A 20,878-nucleotide genomic window follows, 5' to 3' on the forward strand; every position below is an offset into this window, starting at 1 on the left:
AGTTTTTTTAATATGGCGACTAATTTTGAAGATGGCGGCTATATTCCTTGATTTGTATAGTGTTGTGCCGGCACCGAGTGTGAGCTGTTTCAAGACCAGACTTGACCAACACTGGAGCTGGTTCAGATCCTTTCAGGGCCCAGTGCATGCCCAGTACTTACCAACAGTGCTTAACAGAGACGTGACCGATCGCCCAAGCGGCTAACGAGCCGATCAGTGGTGAAGAGGATAACAGTAAAAAAGTAACAGTAGGGATGTACCGATACCCAGTTTTACCTATTCTTTTATCGATACCGATACTCCTTATATACTTATTCCAGTCTGAAGTATAATAGTTTACTCTAATCTGGTCTAATAGGAAGAAAAGTTAACTATCGTTATTACAGAGATTGTTATTGTAAATATCAGGTTGGCTTTTTCGGTAATTATCATCTTGTTTCACTAAAATCAACACCTGTTGTAAGACAAACTTGACATTTCTTTGCTTAGGCACATCAGCTGTGGCTCATACAAAGAGTTTACATATGTTTTATATAATATTTGCAATGATAAAGATGCACCATCTCATATACATATATGTATCCAGGTGTATATTGCACACTAAATATCAGTGAAGGCTATGTCAGAACTCAAAGCAATATACTGTATGATTACTTCAGAAAATTATAGACTAAAAATATCCACTTGGCATCTGATATCCTTCACTGTGTGAGAGCAACACGCCTAGGACGTGTTGCATGCTATATGTTAGGGGCTGTACTGTATGATTGCAAAGTTTGGAGTTTAGCTGAGCATGGTTAGAATAATCTGACGTCCCCCTGTCTTACAGGGCAAATACTGTACTGTATGTACAGTACCGATATCAGCCGAGTCTAACCTTGCCGATACCGATTAATTAGTGCATCCCTAATTAGAAGTTTATAAGGACCTCAGAGGATCATTACTCAGTCAGGTGTTCATACCTAGAATTAGCGGATGCCCGGTCCAGCACTAAATGTCACAGCCTCAGGTTAAAAAAGCCACAAGTTAAAAAAAAATTGTCACGGTAAACTTTTTTTGGCGTAAGAGTTATAAACTCTTGGAATAACCTGCCAGAGTGTTGTGACCAAAGTAAATAAACTCAACAAGTAGACGCACGGCCGGATAATGGAATATGACTCACGTATTAGGAAGATAAGAAAGAGACCCTCGACGTGTGTTTGGGTAAACCAACAATCTGGTGTCAGCATTATGCACGAAACGCGGAGGTTACACCTAAGATCACTCCAAACATCCCCCTCAAAGGCCTCCTCTCTTAATCTAAATGTACCTCATATACTTTAACCCAACACCAACCAACCAAGTAGTCATATCGATCACTTCCTGAAAATTTACTCTTGTCAAGTGATTACATCCCGACAGAGGAGGTTGCGTCAATTATAGGAACACCCGAGGGGGTTTTATGGTGTTGGAGATGAGTCAGACATCAGTTACCATGACGCTATTGATCTAGTGTACAGCACCCACCCACACTTAAGAGAGGCGCCCTTCATCCTCCCCTCCCTTCCTTCCTTCCTTCCGCCCTCTCCCTCCTTTCCTTCCTTTCCTCTGCTCCCCCCCTCCTTATCCACCTTTCATCTTTTACCATCACCACCAACAGTGTCATCACCTCCACCAACATCACCACAGCCACCCAAATTTTTATTACCACTACTACCACTATTGGCACTACCACCATATCACTACAACTACCATCATCATAATCAGCATCATTACAACCACCATCGCCACCTTTAGTACGAATACATCTCCCACTGCCACCACTACAACTACCACCATTACTACTACTAAATCTCCCACTGTCACCACCACCACCATTACAACCACCACCATCACTACTACATCATCTCCCACTACCACCATTACTACTACTACTACAACCATCGCCACTCTTCCGACAGATATAATAGTAGCGTCCTTATACATGCCGTCCTTTCATGTTGCTTTAATTTGCATCATTAACTTTACTTATGCTTGAGTAGGATGCATAATTAAAGGGAAATGTCCTAAAACTCAACAGGTCGTGGAGGATAAGCCTTACCTCCTCCCCCTCCCCCCTCCCCGATAATTAGGGATTATCGACCACCTCAGTTCACCCGCCACACAACTTTACCCGAGCTTCTCCCTGTAAAGTTGTAAACAAACCTCACACTCCATCGTCGAAAGTTATATAATAATAATAATAATAATAATAATAATAATAATAATAATAATAATAATAATAATAATAATAATAATAATAAAATAATAATAATAATAATGATCATGGTCGGATCCAGGCTGATGATGCAACCGATGCACCTGAATCGGTCAAAAATTTGTGACCGATGGAAATGTATCATTATGCATCGGTAACGTGATCTCATTATCAGTGTTGACCTGCATCGCCCACCAGTTTCTGACCGTAGGTGTCACTTCTGTACCTGAGTGGCAGGTTTTCTGATTTTCAACTCCCGATATCTTGGTTATGGGTAAAATGCGCCAAAAGTGCTATACTGTAGATGAAAGTAGTCTTCTCTGAACTTATCATTGAAAAAAAATCGAATTATGTCCTCTACAATTAATAAGAACATAAGAAAATAAGGAGTCTGCAATAGGCCGGTTGGCCTGTGCATGGCAGCTCCTGTCGAGAGTTACTACCACTCTATCATCCATGAATCCATCCAACCTCCTTTTGAAACTGGTCCAGCACTAAATGTCACAGCCCAGGTCTTTATATTTTTTGCAACACTGAGGTATGCTGGTAAAATATACTGTAAGTAACGCTGTCAGAGGTGACAGGAAGGTCGCTGGTGTTAGTCGTGACGGCAGTGTGGACGCTCCGTAATTTATGTATGATATCTGGTACTTAAAAGCAAAGAAACCTACCTAACGTTACCTATTAGTTTGTTGCGCAAATATCCACTTCGATCAATTTATGCCTCCTTTAATCCATTAGTAGTTTATACTAAAATAATGAAAGACGTCGCTGGAGAAATGTCAAAACCAAATTAACTTTTTCGAAAATGTCATCAACTTGGCTATTTTTATTGAAAAGAAAAAAGGAAAACAGATTCGGAGTGAAAAATGGTGTACGTACACACAGTACAGTATTGGTAATGAAAGTTTGATGAATGCATAATTATTGAGTTGGTGGAGTGTGGAGAGGCCTGTTGTCTTAACAAACACCCGCGTATCTAGGTCATGGCCGTAGCCTAGATCCACGCTGATGCAAACTAGTGCACCGACTTGTACAGCTTGTTGTCTTATAGATTCAGTGATCTCACTACTCTCCCACCTCATTTTACGCTTAATTTTATTAATTTAGAAGCAACACCGCGAATTGGTACAAGTGCATAAGACTGAGCACTCCGGGAAAAGTGTTGGGACAATGATTTCATTCGGTATATCTGTACAAAAAATTGTAGTATTGAGTAAGGTCTATGTGATAGTATTAAGTAGGTATACGTGGTAGCATTTAGTAGGTACTGTATGTGGTAGTATTTGGTAAACTGTTCAGCCTTTTTTAATGTCACTACAGCGCGTTCTCGTGTTGACGTTTATACTACCCGAGAACCTGGATTTTCATTTAGTCACACAATACCGTGTTTCCCTCCTCATGTCTATAGGACAAGTTGACCTATCTGATTTCTGTGAAGGAAGACTCAATGCACTTTTCATATTTAAAGCCTGTTTGTCTGTACTGTGCCTCATCTTGGATAATTTCAGATCTATTCCGTCATCGGTGATACGAGAATCCGGGTCTGTGTTATTGAGTTAGGCATCGATCGTGAACTGTGATAGGAGTGTCGTCAGGGTGTTATCTGCCTTGTTTTTTTTTGGGGGGGGGGGTCATAGTCATTTCCCCACGTCTCATTATATATCAGTTACCTGTTGCGATAAAGGTCATAGTAACGGAAAAAGAGCGAAATGGGCCTTAAGTTCTAAAATAAAACTGATACCCCCCTTCTCACGACGGCTGTTAATTGGCTTATTGGCTAAGCACAAAGAGACAAGTCACAGCCAGCCAAAACATGGTACACGCCAAGGTGCTGTGACTCGATTCACAGTGGATAGGGAAGAATTAACCAATCAAACGAGTCGTTGTCAATGGATACCTGTTGCCTGCGTATATGACAACAGGAAGTCGGTTTAGTGCTTACAGTATACCATGACTCCCACAAATAGACTTCATAAATAGGCATCCGTATCAGACTTGGTGCCGTGACGTAATTAATTTATGGTTACGAAAGTATAATTTTACGAAAGAGTATAATTTGACGAAGTGTATAATCTGATAAGTGTATAATTTGATGAAAGTGTATAATTTCACGAAATTGTATAATTTTAAAGGGTAGATTATTTCTCTGGTGGTGCTTTTATTTGTTATGTTGTCATAATTACCTTGACTGATGTAGTTTCTGGGGAAAAATAATTTCACTGATAAGGTTGCAATTTAGAGCCAACTACTTAGCCCCACCTAAACCAAACCGTTAGGAATGGACCTCATTTGACCTTGCTGATAGAGGGCATAGAACTATGGTAATTGTATTGTTTATCTGAGCAAGCTTGGTACTTGGTTGAGTGTTACACGACCAGGTGGCTGAATGACTGGATTGATGACTGATTTACGTGGCAGGGGGTGTGACGCTTATATGGAGATGGGTGTACGGATGTGGGGGCAGGTGCAGCTGTCATGTGAGCGGCTGAGGGATAAAGGAGTGGGCGGTGGGAGGCAGAAGTGTGGGTTGTTGTAGGGTCGTGTGTCACAAGACCTGCTTTTACCCCACCCTGTCTCATATACCATTCAGACTTAATTGTTCTGTTTTTTAACCTGTATCACCTACTCGTACAGAACGCCAGACTAGGTATGTGAAGCACGTCATCCATGAATCTGTCACTAATTTAATTGCCTTCATGACAATCACAAAACGAGTCCTCACACCTTACCAACACACACACACACACACAACGTTAGTTATATAGGTCTCGACGAGTCAGGAGAGCCTTATTGATTTGGCTTCATCCTGGGAGAGCAGACACAGGATGGCAAACGACAATAAGGTACACCTCTGGGTTCCTTCTGGGCTTCTTGTCAGTATATAAAAGGCAAGAAACACACACACACACACACAAGGTTAACATGAAAAAATTGATAATATGACTGAAAAGTTGATATAATGGATTATCATATATGGAAGTGGTGAGTCGAGGGTAGTTGTTATGCCTATATCATAATTATTATGTACTGATGGTGCTCCTTCCACCATTTGTCGGAAACTGATTTCACACATTGCCTGCAACTTTTTCTGGTAAACTCGTGTGTTATAAAGGTTCATACGATTGATTTCTTTTTTTTTCAGTCTCATGTGGGGTGGCTCTTCTGTCCAACTGTTAGATAGGGTGGAATCAAAGGCATTTCGTCTTATTAACTCTCCTCCTTTAGTTGACAATCTTTCTTCCCTTTCTCTTCGCCGCAATGTTGCTCCACTCTATCTCTTTTACGGGTACTTTAACGGGCAATGTTCCGTGGATTTGGCATCCTGTGTACCGCTGGCAAGGCCGTGGGCTCGTAACACACGTCTTGCCCGCAGTGCCCACCATTTCTCTGTGGATGTCGGTCACACTAGAATAACCCGTTATAGTACATCCTTATTTCCTCACACAGCCAAACTGTGGAATGCTCTGCCTTCTTCTGTGTTTCCATACTCATACAATGTCTCAATTTAAAAAGCTGGTTTTCCGGCATCTTCGCGGTGTAGATTAATATAACTTTCCTTTTCTATTTGTAATTTCTTTCCATTCATATTTTTTTCGCTCCCTAGGCCCCGATGTGGTTCGTTGACCTGTGCCCGGGTGGGTTAATCTCCGTAAAAAAAAAAAGAAGAAAAAATGCCCGGCCTGGCTAACTCATGACTCATATACAAGACAGCTCAACCACACTTGCTCTTGGTGCGGCGCAACTAATCCTTACTTTATCCGTGGTAAATATCTCCCGACGAAAGCCCCTCCTCCCCCTCCCTTTTTGTACTAAATGGTTCGATTCTATAATGTGTAAAAAAAAGTCCAGGTTGGCGATACTAAGGCGTGCGGTGAAGAAAATATTCATATGTCGTAGGCAGGTAAGGCAACAACCTGCTCCATTTTTTTCTAACACTCAATAATTCAGTGATACTTATAGCATCGCCTGGCTGTAAGGGGAAAGAGAGAGAGAGTGAGAGTGTCAGCCTCCTCAAACCAATTTATATGATAACACGATGGAATTTTTAACTCTGGATTCCATAGTCTTTTTATCATCCTTTACATCCGCCAGAGTCGCCGTCAACGAAATTTTAGATTAAATCTCTGATGATACTTCCAGTTCCCAGCGTCGTCCGGGTCACGACAAGTACGCTGGCATGATGTTCGGTGATTGATATCCGCCCACCTTTTGACAACAACCGAGATCCTCACGCAATAGTTTGCTAAATTATAGGTCAGTCTCATTCCATTTTTGTCTGTGTTTAGTTTTAAATTTTATGGGAATTAAGCAGTATATATTATTATAACTTATGAGCAAAACAAAAGTTACTGCAATGTCAATCTTATATAAGTCCCATCCATGTCAGGTTAACATGAACGAACTATGTCCTATCATCATTTTTATTTAAGTATTTATTCTTTCTTAAGTTTTCAACGAATAGAACTTGAACTCACGAATTATTTCTGTTTATAAGAATAAATGGGACTGGCAATCTACTCCGCTCAGTGACGTCATCAGCCACCAGGTCGAATCTCACAGACAAACTTATGGGTGTCAGTAAGGTAGGCTTAGATTGGGTATTTTTATTGTTGATGAACTTTAGTAATATTTACTAACTTTATTTCACCCTTAAAAACCTTACTGTAGTTGTTGAAGCACAGTAATGGAGCCTGTGTGTTCTTATGTGTGGAAAGAGAACGATGACAGGTACAGTATCAATGGAACTAACCTATGTGTCCTACTGTTTTGAACGCCTGAATTTGACACCTTTTTAAATCACTTTATTATTAGTGTTAGATAAAAAGGATCACCTGAAGAATCATCGCCCCAGCTTATTTCACCTAACGATTAAACCACCCTAACGTAACTTAACCTAACCTAAACCTATTCTATCCTAACCTAAATCTAACCTAACATATCCTAACCTAACCTCATCCTCCCAAAATAGTTTTAGGGTGGTTTAATCGTTAGGTGAAATAAGCTGGGGCGATGATTCTTCAGGTGATCCGATAAAAAACACACACGGTATATACTGTACATTCATCACCACCACCACTACACAAACATTACAACTACACCAACATTACCACTACATCAACACCGCCACTATACCAACACCACCACTATACCAACACTATGACTATACCAACACCACCACTATACCAACACCACCAGTGCACCAAAATCACCACTATACCAACATCACCAGTGCACCAAAATCACCACTATACCAACACCACCAGTGCACCAAAATCACCACTATACCAACACCACCAGTGCACCAAAATCACCACTATACCAACATCACCAGTGCACCAAAATCACCACTATACCAACATCACCAGTGCACCAAAATCACCACTATACCAACATCACCAGTGCACCAAAATCACCACTATACCAACACTACCAGTGCACCAAAATCACCACTATACCAACACCACCAGTGCACCAAAATCACCACTATACCAACACTACCAGTGCACCAAAATCACCACTATACCAACACCACCAGTGCACCAAAATCACCACTATACCAACACTACCAGTGCACCAAAATCACCACTATACCAACACCACCAGTGCACCAAAATCACCACTATACCAACACTACCAGTGCACCAAAATCACCACTATACCAACACCACCAGTGCACCAACACTACACCAACAAAACAACACCAACACACACATCCACCTTCAACACACACAAGGTCAATTTCACCACACGGGAAAGAATGAAGGACATGAAATATAACACACCTTATCCCTTTCACAACTTTTTATCTCTTATTTATGATTATTTCATCATACTATTTACGTTTTTTAATGTTTCACTACTTCTGAGGGGACTTTTATGTACTATTCACCCTTCTTGTATCTAGGAGTGTATTTTCCTGTGGATTTTCCTTATATATTATGTTTTCTCCCCATTTTCTCTTTGTTTCATTGCACAGCGTCTTAAATGTGAATATCAATACTGTACCGTCATATTTTCTTTAGTATATAAAAGTTCGTTTGCGTGTTTAACTACTCACTGTTATATAACGCTTGGGTACGTTTCTATACCACACCATTTATACTGTTTATAGCCCAATATAAGTTTTTTGTGATACACTGTGGCTTTAATTACTACAGCTTTATTAATATCAATGTCAATCACATATATGGTGAACCAATTATTACCCAAATTTCTTATTTATGCGAAAACTGGGTAACAAATGGTACCCGCTGAAAGTTGCCAAGCATCACATTTCGAGCTACATTTCCCGGCAACGTCCAGGAGCAGGGAGCCGACTCAGCCGAGCTGCAGTCGTACTAGTCGTCTAGTCGACAGTGCGGTTTGGCTTTCGGCAGCAGAGGATGTGTGTGTTGGTGACTGATACTACTGTCATTCGCCCTCTTAGTGATGTTGTTTGACTTTAATAACTTCACGTGGGATTGTGTGCACATGATAAAGCATATGTACAGGTAGATGCTTCAAGGAGACCTCATCAGTATTTCAGCAGGGCGTCATTAATAGCAGACTAGACGATATCGGTAAGTGGATATGGCAGCCTTTTTGTTTTATAGTTTTATGAACTTTAATCGTTCATGTTAATTTCGTGTGTGATGCTATTAAGTATCAGTTTTCTTAAGCAGATCGTTAAATGCTGGCATGGAATTTATTGGTTGTGGGTTACTGAACTGTGTGATCCGAAGTATTAGTCTTCACTCCACTTACCACATAAAAATACGTATTTAGTTAATGGATTAAATTTATAATTAAACTAAAATTACACAATCCATTCAAGCGGTCTGACTTTACGTGACGGTGTATAATTATCGGCATGTCTGTAGTTCTTATTTACTCACTGCTGGCCACCATGGCTAAATCAAGTAACCATCTGGTATCGTATTTATGAAGAAGAAGAAAGGCCATGAATAACGCGAGGTGAGTTTGAAGAAAGGGTAAACTTGGGTACGGTCGGCCGTCTGTGTACTGTCACCACCGTCTGGCGTTACTGGCGTAGTGACCGCCAACCCCCTTCCAAATACCATATTAAGTGCACCTTGTTTATAACGACAGTAAATAATATTCTTGTTAAACCAACTTTAAGGTGATTCATATTGTTTAAACTTATTTTAGTATCCGCCTTTCTAAGGCGGTTTAGATAGCCTCTTTGTTGACATGAGAATAGTTATTGATTGAAAAGTAGGTTTTAAGAAAGTATTGGCAATAATGGATGAAGCGTGCAAAGACCTTACAGGTATTTACAGTAGACGGCACAAACAATGTGGAGTTGCAGGTTCGGTTTTAAATTCACGTGTTGCTGTAACGAGTGAGGAAAATTGTGGTGTTGACAAAAATTCGTTTTGTTGTGACAGCTGGCAAAATATTTTTTTGTTACAACTGACGGAATTTTCGTTTCTGTGACTTGTCTGACATTGGCGTGTACAGTACAGTATAACAAAGATAAGAACATTTCACACAGTGCTGGGTGTCAAAATCAGTCTGGAGCAGTGGTTGAATCCTACACAGGGCAGGGCATTAGCCTTCTTCCCTTGCCATGGCCACATCTCGTTGCTGTGCCCGTTCGTTAAATCTAGTGCTTAGGTAAACTGACAAAATTCTCGTGTTAGTGTGACAACCGAGGACAATTTTTATTTAATTGTGACAACGAATAAAATTTTCCTTGCTGTGAAAGAAAACAGCAATTTTTCGGAATTATTAAAGGTACAGGAACGTATCAAGCTCACTGAGGTAACTTGAACCTGCACACAATTGCATCGGGGTTTCACGCCAGATACAAAGTAAATTAGACAAGTTTACGTTTTACAAGTAAGGAGACAAAACTAGTGTCATAGATATTTACAAAGTGAACAAGGAATGTTTATCTTACGAATCTTTGAGAATCTGGATCCATGACTCGATATTTAGAGTTTGAAGGGCAAGACAGTTTGACCTTGACGTAGCAGTTTATCATGGCAGGAAAACGACCATGAAGCACTTAAAATCGACGAGAAACAGTACACCTATATTTCATAATTTAAACTTTATTAATACACAAGATTTTTTTTTACGGTTATGAAAAACGCGAAGAAAACAATTTGACCATGAAACATTGTTCATTACGGATGTGTCCTTTGTATGGGCTAACGTTACGGCCAGCGGGTTGGGGTATTGAGCAGTAGTGGTAAAGGGAGAGGCCTGCAAGAAATTGTTTGTAGCTATTTTCCCATCTCCCGTAATTTAACTTATCCCAACGGTATTATGCCAACAAAATAAATTAGGTTTGTTAAGCTGTCTGGAATTATTTAGACAGGAATTTAACCGTTGTAAAATTTTCGGCTAAGATATTGTCCAATTGGTATATAAAGTGTCAGTGATGAAAATAACCTGGATGACTTAAGCACATACGAATGAAGGCGCTGCAGCGGGCTTATTGACACTACTCTAGGTAGCCCTGTTTACGTCCATCCTTTATCACTCCTATATCTGCCCAACCTACGTGTATGTCTGAAGCTTCCCAACGGTAACTTGATAACTTGTTCCACCTAGCCATTACGTTTTATATATTCACTGCTACTTTAAAGAAAAAAGTACATTGGGCAAATAGTACATGTATATTAAGATCATCATCACTTGCTGCTAGAGCTAGACGAAGCCTGACTCGTTTGACGTTAATATTTCTCGTGAGAATATCCAAGACGTTTGTGTCATTTGAATGTAGAGTGACATACTGTATATATCTCAACTATTTTTTCTTTCAAAATAACGCAAAGAAAACGTTTTGTTCTACCTAAGGGCAGACACACATTCGTACGGAGTGGATGAAAAAAAAGGCCGAAAGTACAAGTTTGTAGAGTAAAAAGTAAAACTACGGGGATGAACATGGACGTACCACGTTTTTATTCTTATTAATGTCAGGGGCACACTGGCTGTAAGTCAAGGCGAGCGAGATGTCAGTTATATGTGGATTTTATTTTCCTTATAAAACAATGTAGCACAAGAGCGGGGCACTGAACTTGATTGCTTATGGGAGTAATGTGTAGAGTTCGTGTTTTAGTTTTATTGAAGGAAAACCAGTGTAGAGTTGCTAAGTGAAAGTGTTCCTTATCTCACCGCCCGGTATTATATTTGTCGTATCCTTGTAGCCTTATTTAAGTTGGGATTTTCCACCATGCATTAATTTCATGATGTTTTGTCATATTAGTTTTGTTGGTGGTGGCTTATATAACCGTGCAGTTCAAGGTGGGATCGAGTTCTGGTCTCCATGTTTTAGAACGAAGTGTGGATGTCACCAATCCATGCTATCTGGACCCCATGAAAGGATGGTGAATTGTTTAACACAAGCCTGGATACAGCCAGCTGCCAACCCTAGATTCTTGATGTCTCCTTAACTCTACCCTGACGCTTCCAAGCCTTTTGAATCCACCCGTGGTCCTAAATTCTTCCTCTGTGAGATAGGGGGCCTGTTCCTCTTCGCAAACTTGAGCAACGCATAGAGGAGAGTCGTCGGTTTGTAGAGCTCTATGCAACAAAATATGGCGAATTTTGCCGCCACTCGCTCCCCTCTCGTGGCTACCTCAAGCTGGTTACTCCCCAGTGAGGCATGCCTCCCCACTTACGCAGCCCCCCTCCGGGTCTGTCCCACTCTGTGCCTTTACATTCGCCATGTGCCCGACTTGTCCATTCATCGCCAACCACGCCTGGTTCCAGCCTCCAAGTAGTCCCTCCCAGTGGCCCCGGGGCCCCCAACCCAACTACTATCAGCACCTTTCCTCCTGGAACCTGGCGCATACGCATCACAAATACACTAAAAATCATATCCTTTACTGTCAAATTTGTGCCTCCTTACACTCCCATTGTGCCCATATTCCCACGCCACATCCCTTCCTGACCAAGTGTCCCTCCCCCTGGTGACAGTCTTGGCACTTGACATTATTAGGGACCCACCACGTTTTGTCATGAAAATATAAACTGTACGGGGAATGCTCTTTCACGTGACTTGTGTTTGCGATGCCAAAATGATGCGGCGTGGAATTAAGACACAACAGGTCCATTCCTAAATACTGCAGGCGACATAGGATTTTGGCTTTAATGCAACTCTAGACGCCCTCACCTGCGCTCGGATCAGTGGTCGTGGCTTTTGCATGGAAGGTCGAGTCGTCAAACTCTTACAGACTGCAAATGAAATTCACGTAACATAACTCTTCTTCTTAAGATACTCTCAACATTTTTATATACATAGATGACAGGTACACACACAATCACAGGCGTATCGATATCAGGGTGGGGGGCTGCAGCATTCATCTCAACCATTTGACCAACACAGAAACTGAGCATCATGTACCAGGGAAGGCGGGGTAACTCGCGCCAAGCAACGTGAAACGTTGGACACGGCGTGCTGTGTCAGTGGTCCTGTGTACCTCGTGACCCCTCGCCCCCACCCACCTAACATGCACCCAACTTTAAGGCTCAAACAGGGTTTTTTTTTTTTTTAGCTCTCTGGTTCGTGGTTCTTAGTCGTTAATCTTCTGTTTATTTATTTTATCTGGCATTTACGTGTCTGTGACACGGGAAGCAGAGAGGCTATGGGTGCAGTCACGTTGTTTGTGGGGTGTATGACAGGTATTGAAAGTAAACACGTTAGCTTCAGAAATATTTATTGCATTAGCCTAAAGGTATTGGGGGGACTCGTGCATGTAGAGCCTTATTTACTTTTCTTCATCCCCTTGTCACGTTTGTTACAATCTGAATGTTTGGGAATCCCTGATTTTGGAATGTATTGCAGACTTGTTAGTATTATATAAATATTCGCAATCACACTATCAGTTTCCTGGGATGACGTTACACACACAATTATCAACGTGAGCTAAAATAAAAATGTTTGGATGCATATTTCCCAGTGTAGCCTGTAAGAAGTAGTCAGGGGGCCGCCACTCCAGGATGGCGGCGGTGTTGTGCCGGTGAGCCAGCCGCCAGACCTTTCCTTTTTGAACCGCCGCGACGTGTCTGTCTGGACTTGTTGACAGCCTTTCAGCCGTCCTTTTTCTGAAGCCACTAAGGCATGTGTGACGGGAATTGCCGAAACCCGGTTAGCCGTCAGCTGTCACCTCCCAGAGCTCTTTACGTCCGCTGCCAAGGTCTGGATGTGTGAAGGTCATTTAGATGTCTCCCCTCACCCCAGGTTACTATGATCCCCTCATCACAAGTCTTGTATCACCCACTCTTCCCACTCACTCTCGTCCACTTCCTTACCCTTCTTGTCACCCCCCTCACACACCTTTTCTCCTCTCACACTTTGTATTGAATCTGGTCTTAACCATAGTCAGTCACCATTAACTCTCTTGATCTTCAGTACTCTTCGGCGTCTTGTGTGTCTGGGCACCTCGTCCTCAGTTTTCGCCGCCATCACCGGTAAGTGTGTATCCAGCCAGTTCTCCCCCCTGCATGAGTCCCCTCCCCCAAGCCAGCAGTCATGATCCCGGCCCACACCCTTTGTACGTCCTCTGCCGCTCCCTGGAACCTCCCCCCTCTCTTACCTTCACTCTCCCGGTCTTTCTGGGGCTGCCCCTCTTGGTTCCTTTCACCCATTATTGCCTCTTACTTATTCAGTTCCTCTTCTCGCCCCCTCACTTTTTCCTCTTACCTCATACTACCCCCACCCGCCTCGTACTACCTCTTCTCCCCCACTTCACCCCGCCGCCTCCCGCCTTTTATTACCCCATCCAATCCCTGCGAGAGCTTGATAGTATTTAATTAGTATTAACGTACGTGAATTACGTGTATGATAATTTTACGTGTCTGAGTGGAAGACGGACGTGTCCTTCACCCTGCCCTTGAAAACGGCCGCTCGAGTAGTGTATTGAGGGAGATGGAGGCGGAAACGGGAAAATATTGATTTATCTGGCAACGACAGTCCCTACTCGTGCATGCAAGCGTCGCTCCACGCAGCGTGTGGGCGACTGCTGACGTCACGACCCTTCCCGCGATGTCGTCAACCCTTGCAGTACCCTGTACCCCATTGACTACCTCACAGGCTGCTGATCACACATAGTGCCACCATTAACCTTTCTGTCCACTAATGACAGGCTTTCAGGCTGCGGTGTTTGTGATGATTCCAAGCAGTTGCCTGAAGCAGCTTCATACGAAACTTAAGGAATCCAAGATGATGGTCTGGCTGCGTTACCCATTACCATTTGGTTTCATCAGTTGTAATGTAGCATCACCTAACTTTTCGATAATTTGAAGGAGAATCGCTTGTAACTATTTCAACGCAGAGAAACGACCTCGGATGGCATAATATGGACTAGATTAGAACCGAAAATAATGAATACTAACAATAGAATTGATAAGAGGGACTTGTATAAGCTTTTCAGTAACGCGTTGACGGTTATAAATAGTTAATGAATATGTATATACTGTATCTGGCCATTTTTGTTTCTTTTGTTTTTTCATGCGAGGATAATCCCACACATCTATACTGTATATAAAGCTTCCTTTTTCACCCGTTCATCAGCCACCCCGCAACAAAGGCTGTGGAATTATCAACTTGGAAATGGATTATCGATCGGTTAGCATTACTCATTAATCGATTTCCGAATTCAAACCGATTGCTGACGCTCTCCATTGTTGTAGCGTCACTCATTGGCTGGCTGCTCATAACTTGGCCGATGAAACGTAAAGGCGATGGTAATATTTCCGTGTATAAACCCCGCCACTCTTCTCCCTCTGGTTGGTTCTTCATTCTTCATCATTGACGTCATGACACTGTTAATGTGATTTGACTACACTACGAGGTACCAGAGAGCAGTGCCTTGTATTATTATTACTATTACATTATTATTATTATTATTATTATTAATTTATTATTATTTGAAAGAAATTGGAATGACCATGTATATCAGTCAGTCCAGTCCGCCTGTCAGTTTCCGCACCATCGTTAACAATGCCGTGAAGTATATCTCAACCATACCTGACCAAATCTGGCCAAACGTCATGGATGAAGCACTGAACCTTTTTGGGAGGTCGTTAAAGGTCAAGGTCACAACATCAGAAACAACTCCATTAAAAACCATTCATGTTTGGTAATGAAACAATATGACCTTTTATAGGTTCATTAAATAAATACGTGCCCGAAGAGTGGACTGACATCACAAGCAAAGGTTTCTGGTTCCTGCGGCACGACTGGGACTAGGTATCCCATCTCTGATTGTCTTGTTGATCAAACTTAGCACCACAAAATAATGAAAATGACGATTTACTACCACTAATCTAGAATTTTTAACACGTCTCCTCGCTGGGAAGTATAAAATCCCATGATGAGAGGCAAGTGTAGAGCAGGTTTAGGAGGTAGAAGGGCAGGTATGGAAAGAGGAGGGCAGTGTACCCAGGCTAGGTGAGGGACCTCCACCAGCCTGGGGGTCTTTGTCTAGTATCATAGAGCTTGCTGCTGCTGTCCACTTCACTGTGCTGATGTTACCATTTGTTGTGTGTACTGTAGCATATTTATTTACAAGCCTTCACCTTTACACTTATTTTATTAATACATTTATTTGTGTATTTGTGTCATAGTCATTAACTGACATAAATACCGGTGTACATATCTTTAACTGGCTCCAACCTACCAGACCCACTGTTGTGATCACCTTAGCTTAGAGTAACTTAAGTCAAGTGACCCAGAAGCTGTGTGGCTGTCAATGACCTGCTCACTGCAGTAAACACACCAAAAAAAATTCAACCCTCGCGCAGTATAAGAGGAACTTTTATTTGTTTAAAGAATGGTGTACCTGTTTCTTTTTTAATGTATTTAATGTTTCTACACCTGCCAGGCTCCTCGTATACCATGAATCTTCACCCCGGTGTGTTCTGAATATGAAATCCTATTGTTTTTAGTTTCTTGAATAATACCTCACCAAGATATTTTAAACGTAACATCGTCTACACACACACATTGAATGCGATGATGGACACCCCTTTCAATAGAATAGTACAATTTTAGAAGCGAACTGTCCAGACTGGGGAAAACTTTGGCTTGACTCGGGAAATAAAGGTTAGGTAAGGGTAGGTTAGCATGATTAGGTAAGGGATGAGGTTAGGTAAGACTAGGTTAAGAAAGGCATAACAGTCATTGCGTCGTTGGTGTTACGTGTGCAGTGGCATTTCGTTGTAGCACGTGTTTGGAGGCTGTTTGTGTACAGCAGATATTAGCAGCGTATCTATGGGAGTAAATATCAGTAATGTCTTGCCAAATGTCAGCCTCTATGACTCCCAAACATTGCATGCAAATTTATCTGGGCATCACCGCTCTGCCAGAACCTAATGCACCAAGGGTGGACAGGTGTTGTACCAACTGTCTAACAGCGACCCCATCTTGAAAGTGCCTGTTTGAATATAAGATTTTATATTGTGTTTAACTTGTTTTTGTTAGATTTCCTGGTTTTTTTTTATCGCTAGTGTCGGGTTGTGCGGCGATCACTACGTTTGAGGCACAGCAGCGTGGTAACAGAACAGAACCAACCATAGACTGTTTAGGGCTGCGTGCAGCATTAAATTTGTTGACAGGCAACGGTAGGGAGAATATTTCTGGGAAAATAATCGTCTGTCAGGCAGTGAGCCCTGACTACACCACCAAATATCTTGGATAGCCAGTAAACTTTGAGTAAATATTAAATAAAGTAACTTTATATTTTATTTTAATTGTGTTAAGCCTTTGAAGTCATGTTTTATATTGGCATTTTAATTCCTGTAATAATTTTATACGAAATTATTATTGCTGTACTTTTTAAAACTGGTCTTTGGAGCTGTGGTCTTATTATATTGTGTACATTTAAAGCCTTTCGATTAGCCAGATTTGTCGTACTGTTTATTCGTCATGGCAGCGTTTACCTGGACTCCTATCAAGACAGGCCATATAGAAAGTGTCCGTTCACAGCCCAGCCTTGATGATTCCAAACGGGTTGGGCGTTGGCTGGCACAACGCCTGTGTGCTATAAGTGCAATCCTTATTTACAGATACACGTGGGTCTAACACTAAAACATAGGGTGTCCATTTATTATCTGACCCATTTAAAAAAATATAGATAGAATACACTTGTTTATATACTTGAATAACTCGTCTGCATCACGTCATCATAGAGTAAGCGTTTCTTAGCCGCAACTCCTATGTTAAGTAACGATGAAATAAGACGTTTAGTATCTACCACGATAACTGAATCCTATTGCTTATGTTTGTCATTTTTTTCGAAATGTTATTGGCCAAACACTCTTAACTCCTACATTTCTTACTTCATCCGTAAAACCCAACTAAATAATGTCTTGAGCTCTAATAGTGAGACAGATTTATTAACTAAAACGGAGAAAGACCTCGCCATAATTTTGCTGCTGTAAACCGAGGTCAAAAGTTTTCCGGTCTTTGAACCTCACATAAACACCAGAAGCCTCTTGGCGGGAAAATACGCAGGAGGATATACTGTATTGTAGGCTGGCTGATCACTACCCAGATTACAGTATATAAATCACTGTAGCGACTTGATACATCCCGGGTGATATTTTATGATACAGACCTCTCTCTCTCTCTCTCCCTCTCTCTCTCCCACTCTCCCACTCTCTCTCTCTCTCTCTCTCTCTCTGATGAACCCCAAGACTGAGGTAATGTATGGTGATTGAAGCAGCATAGATCTATAGGCTAGATAACGCTATGTATCTTGTGTTAGGAGGATGTATATAAATAACACATGCGGTCATCTCATTACCAGAAATCAGGATTTATGTTTTTCGTTCGTGAAAATTTTTGGATTCCTTGAAGATTAACTCCCCCCAGGCTCTCATCTCATGTTTGAAATTGTACTCATGATGTGGGATGGGGGACACACACACACACACACACACACACACACTCTCTCTCTCTCTCTCTCTCTCTCTCTCTCTCTCTCTCTCTCTCTCTCATTCTCTTAATATCTCTCCTCCTCTATTTTTTTTGTAAGATTTTAAGTGACTTGTCCATAATGAACTTTTATAATTTACCCAGAATTTATAACTTAAATTTTAACTTTCGCAAAACGCTATGTTCTCTAACCTATACTTCAGCCAGCACACCCTTCTATTCGTGTGCTTTGAATCTCTCTCTCACACAGTGTACTCAGTCGTGGTCATTACCCCAGTACATAATGAGGACGGGGACGTGTTGATGTGTGTGTGACGGAGGGGAGGCGGGAGGGGGGGATGAGCAACGCCACCTGTCTGTGTTGTGGTGAGGGAAACGCTTGCTTAGTACTACATCACCAGCACACCTCTTCACCAGCACACCTCATCACCAGCACACCTCATCACCAGCACACCTCATCACCAGCACACCTCATCACCACCACACCTCATCACCACCACAACACCCTTTACAAGTTTACCACCCTCTCCTGCAAGCACACACACAACCATGAATAAACAGCCACATTGTTTACACGAGAGAGAGAGAGAGAGAGAGAGAGAGAGAGAGAGAGAGAGAGAGAGAGAGAGAGCGTGCTCGCTTGCGTGCGTGAGAGAGAGCGTGCTCGCTTGCTTGCGTGAGAGAGAGAGTGCGTGCTCGCTTGCGTGCGTGCGTTGGTCCCTCTCTCCTTTCCATTCACCTCGCTGGAAAACATAACTTCAGATTTACATTCTAACTCTCTCTTCCCCCACCCATAGGAGTGTCGTCCAGGGACCGGCCCCCAGGCGACAATTATAGCTGCTATTGGGGCTTTACCTCAACTCTTCCGTAAGTGTGAGGTTATAGTGTGGTAATTATAGGTGTGTTGGGTGGGTGGTGTAGGTATAATTCGGGGTAGTTTGTTTATGGTGGTAGAGGTGGACACTGGTGATGGTGGATAAGTTAGGATATACAGCGAATCTATCTCGTTAGTACAGGTGTAAGTTTAAAAAAAAATAAGTCATTGTTATTAGTAAAGTAATCTGTTGTTTGTGATGATGAGAGAATTTATCTTTTTTTGAAATCCACCGGCGTTAAGTGTGAATCTTTTTTTCTTTTTTTTTTCTTTTTTTTGTGTGTGTCTGGGTCCTTGTGTAACCCCTTAATTTCTCTGGATACTGATGTTTTATTTCCCCTGCCCCCTTGTGATCCATCATCGCTACATCACTGATTACATCCTTGACGTCAGTATAACAGCGCCATTCATCAAATTGTCTTCCCTCCCCCCACTGTGTCGTTGAAGAGTCTTGCTGATTTTGTAGTGCACGTATCTCTCTCTCCTCACCTGTATCCTAAGCTCCACTGTCTAGATACATGGGTCCTTGATATACTGTAACCTTGATATACTGTAACCTTATGTTTAATTCTATGTAGATATATACTGTAGCCTGTCAGGTATCGTCATTTTGAAACCCCATAGCATAGAGTTGTAGCACTATTTGTTGTGAACACCAAAGGATCTCTCTCCATAACCCATTGGCATGTGTTAACTCTCACTTAAGCCCCAGTAACAAGTATTTACGTATTGTTCTACACATTTCAAAACATTTTTCTTTCTCTTGGCACTTGTCCTGGGTTAAGGGTGCAGCGTGAGTGTGTGGATCGCGTCTATCCCCCCGTTCTTGTCAAGTTACACCCCGTTTACTTTTATTTGTATATTTTTCTCCATACCCTTCTTCCTTCTCCTCCACTTTCCTTCTCCATACCCTTCTTCCTTCTCTTTCCTCTTTCCTTCTCCATACCCTTCTTCCTTCTCCTCCTCTTTCCTTCTCCACACCCTTCTTCATCACCACCACTACTACCTTCGTCCATACCCTTCACCACCACCTTCCTCGCCACCACTCTTCCTCCACAGCATTCTTCTCCACCACCAGCTCCTCCTCCACCAACATTAACTCCAAGCTAACAGGGGCATCCTTAAACAATGTTATTCCTTCAGTGTGTTGCGGTGCTTTATTGCCCCGTGTTTCACCCAGATTGAATACTGTTGTTAATTATGCAAACCCTTGGCGCCACTTCTCCCTGTCGGGCTGAGCGACTTGTGGCTGTGTGGTCGTCGATAGCTGAATGCTTCAACGTCCCCGCACCACTTTGTTGAACCAGGTGTGTGTGGTTGCTTGTGTTGGTCACCCCTCTCTCCGTGAGAAAGTGTGTGTGTGTGTGTGTGTGTGGCCAGTAAGAGGGAGGAGAATGTGGTGGTGTGGTTAGTAAGAGGGAGGAATGTGTGGTAGTGTGATCAGTAAGAGGGAGGAGAATGTGGTGGTGTGGTTAGTAAGAAGGGAGGAGAATGTGGTAGTGTGGTTAGTAAGAGGGAGGAATGTGTCGTAGTGTGATCAATAAGAGGGGGTGGGGTGTACCTGGTCATAAGAAATGTCAGTAGGGTGGTACAAGGTGTAGTGAGTGAGGTCGGTAGTAATTGAACGTCTCTCTCTCTCTCTCTGTCTCTGTCTGTCTCTCTCTCTCTCTCTCTCTCTCTCTCTCTCTCTCTCTCTCTCTCTCTCTTGTTAACTGCGATTATGGTGTAGCTCCCATTTTGACAGTCTTGACCCCCCCCTTCCCCCGCTCCTCAACACTGACACACACACGCACACACGCACGCACGCAAACAAGAATTCAGAGTCGTTTTGAATTCCTCCTCTCACCTCCTCCCCTCTTACTTGAGAGATTCA

The 20,878-nt window shown here is 42.2% G+C and overlaps 1 protein-coding gene across 4 annotated transcripts in view; it reads left to right on the forward strand.

The window, feature by feature from the left end:
• Window positions 1–8,546: 8,546 nt before the first annotated feature.
• The window catches only part of LOC121878351 (peroxisome proliferator-activated receptor alpha-like), a 38,075-nt gene continuing 25,743 nt past the window's right edge, over window positions 8,547–20,878 (forward strand). Inside the window, exons 1-3 of one of the 4 annotated variants that reach the window (XM_042384524.1) lie at window positions 8,547–8,799; window positions 13,605–13,663; window positions 18,929–18,998. The gene's annotated coding sequence lies outside the window, so the exon portion shown is untranslated. The remainder of the gene's footprint in view (window positions 8,800–13,604; window positions 13,664–18,928; window positions 18,999–20,878) is intronic. The other 3 variants (XM_042384525.1, XM_042384523.1, XM_042384521.1) reach the window with 3 other exon arrangements.

This window comes from Homarus americanus, unplaced genomic scaffold, assembly GCF_018991925.1.
Source record: "Homarus americanus isolate GMGI-L3 unplaced genomic scaffold, GMGI_Hamer_2.0 scaffold41027, whole genome shotgun sequence".
Taxonomy (NCBI): Eukaryota; Metazoa; Arthropoda; class Malacostraca; order Decapoda; family Nephropidae; genus Homarus; species Homarus americanus.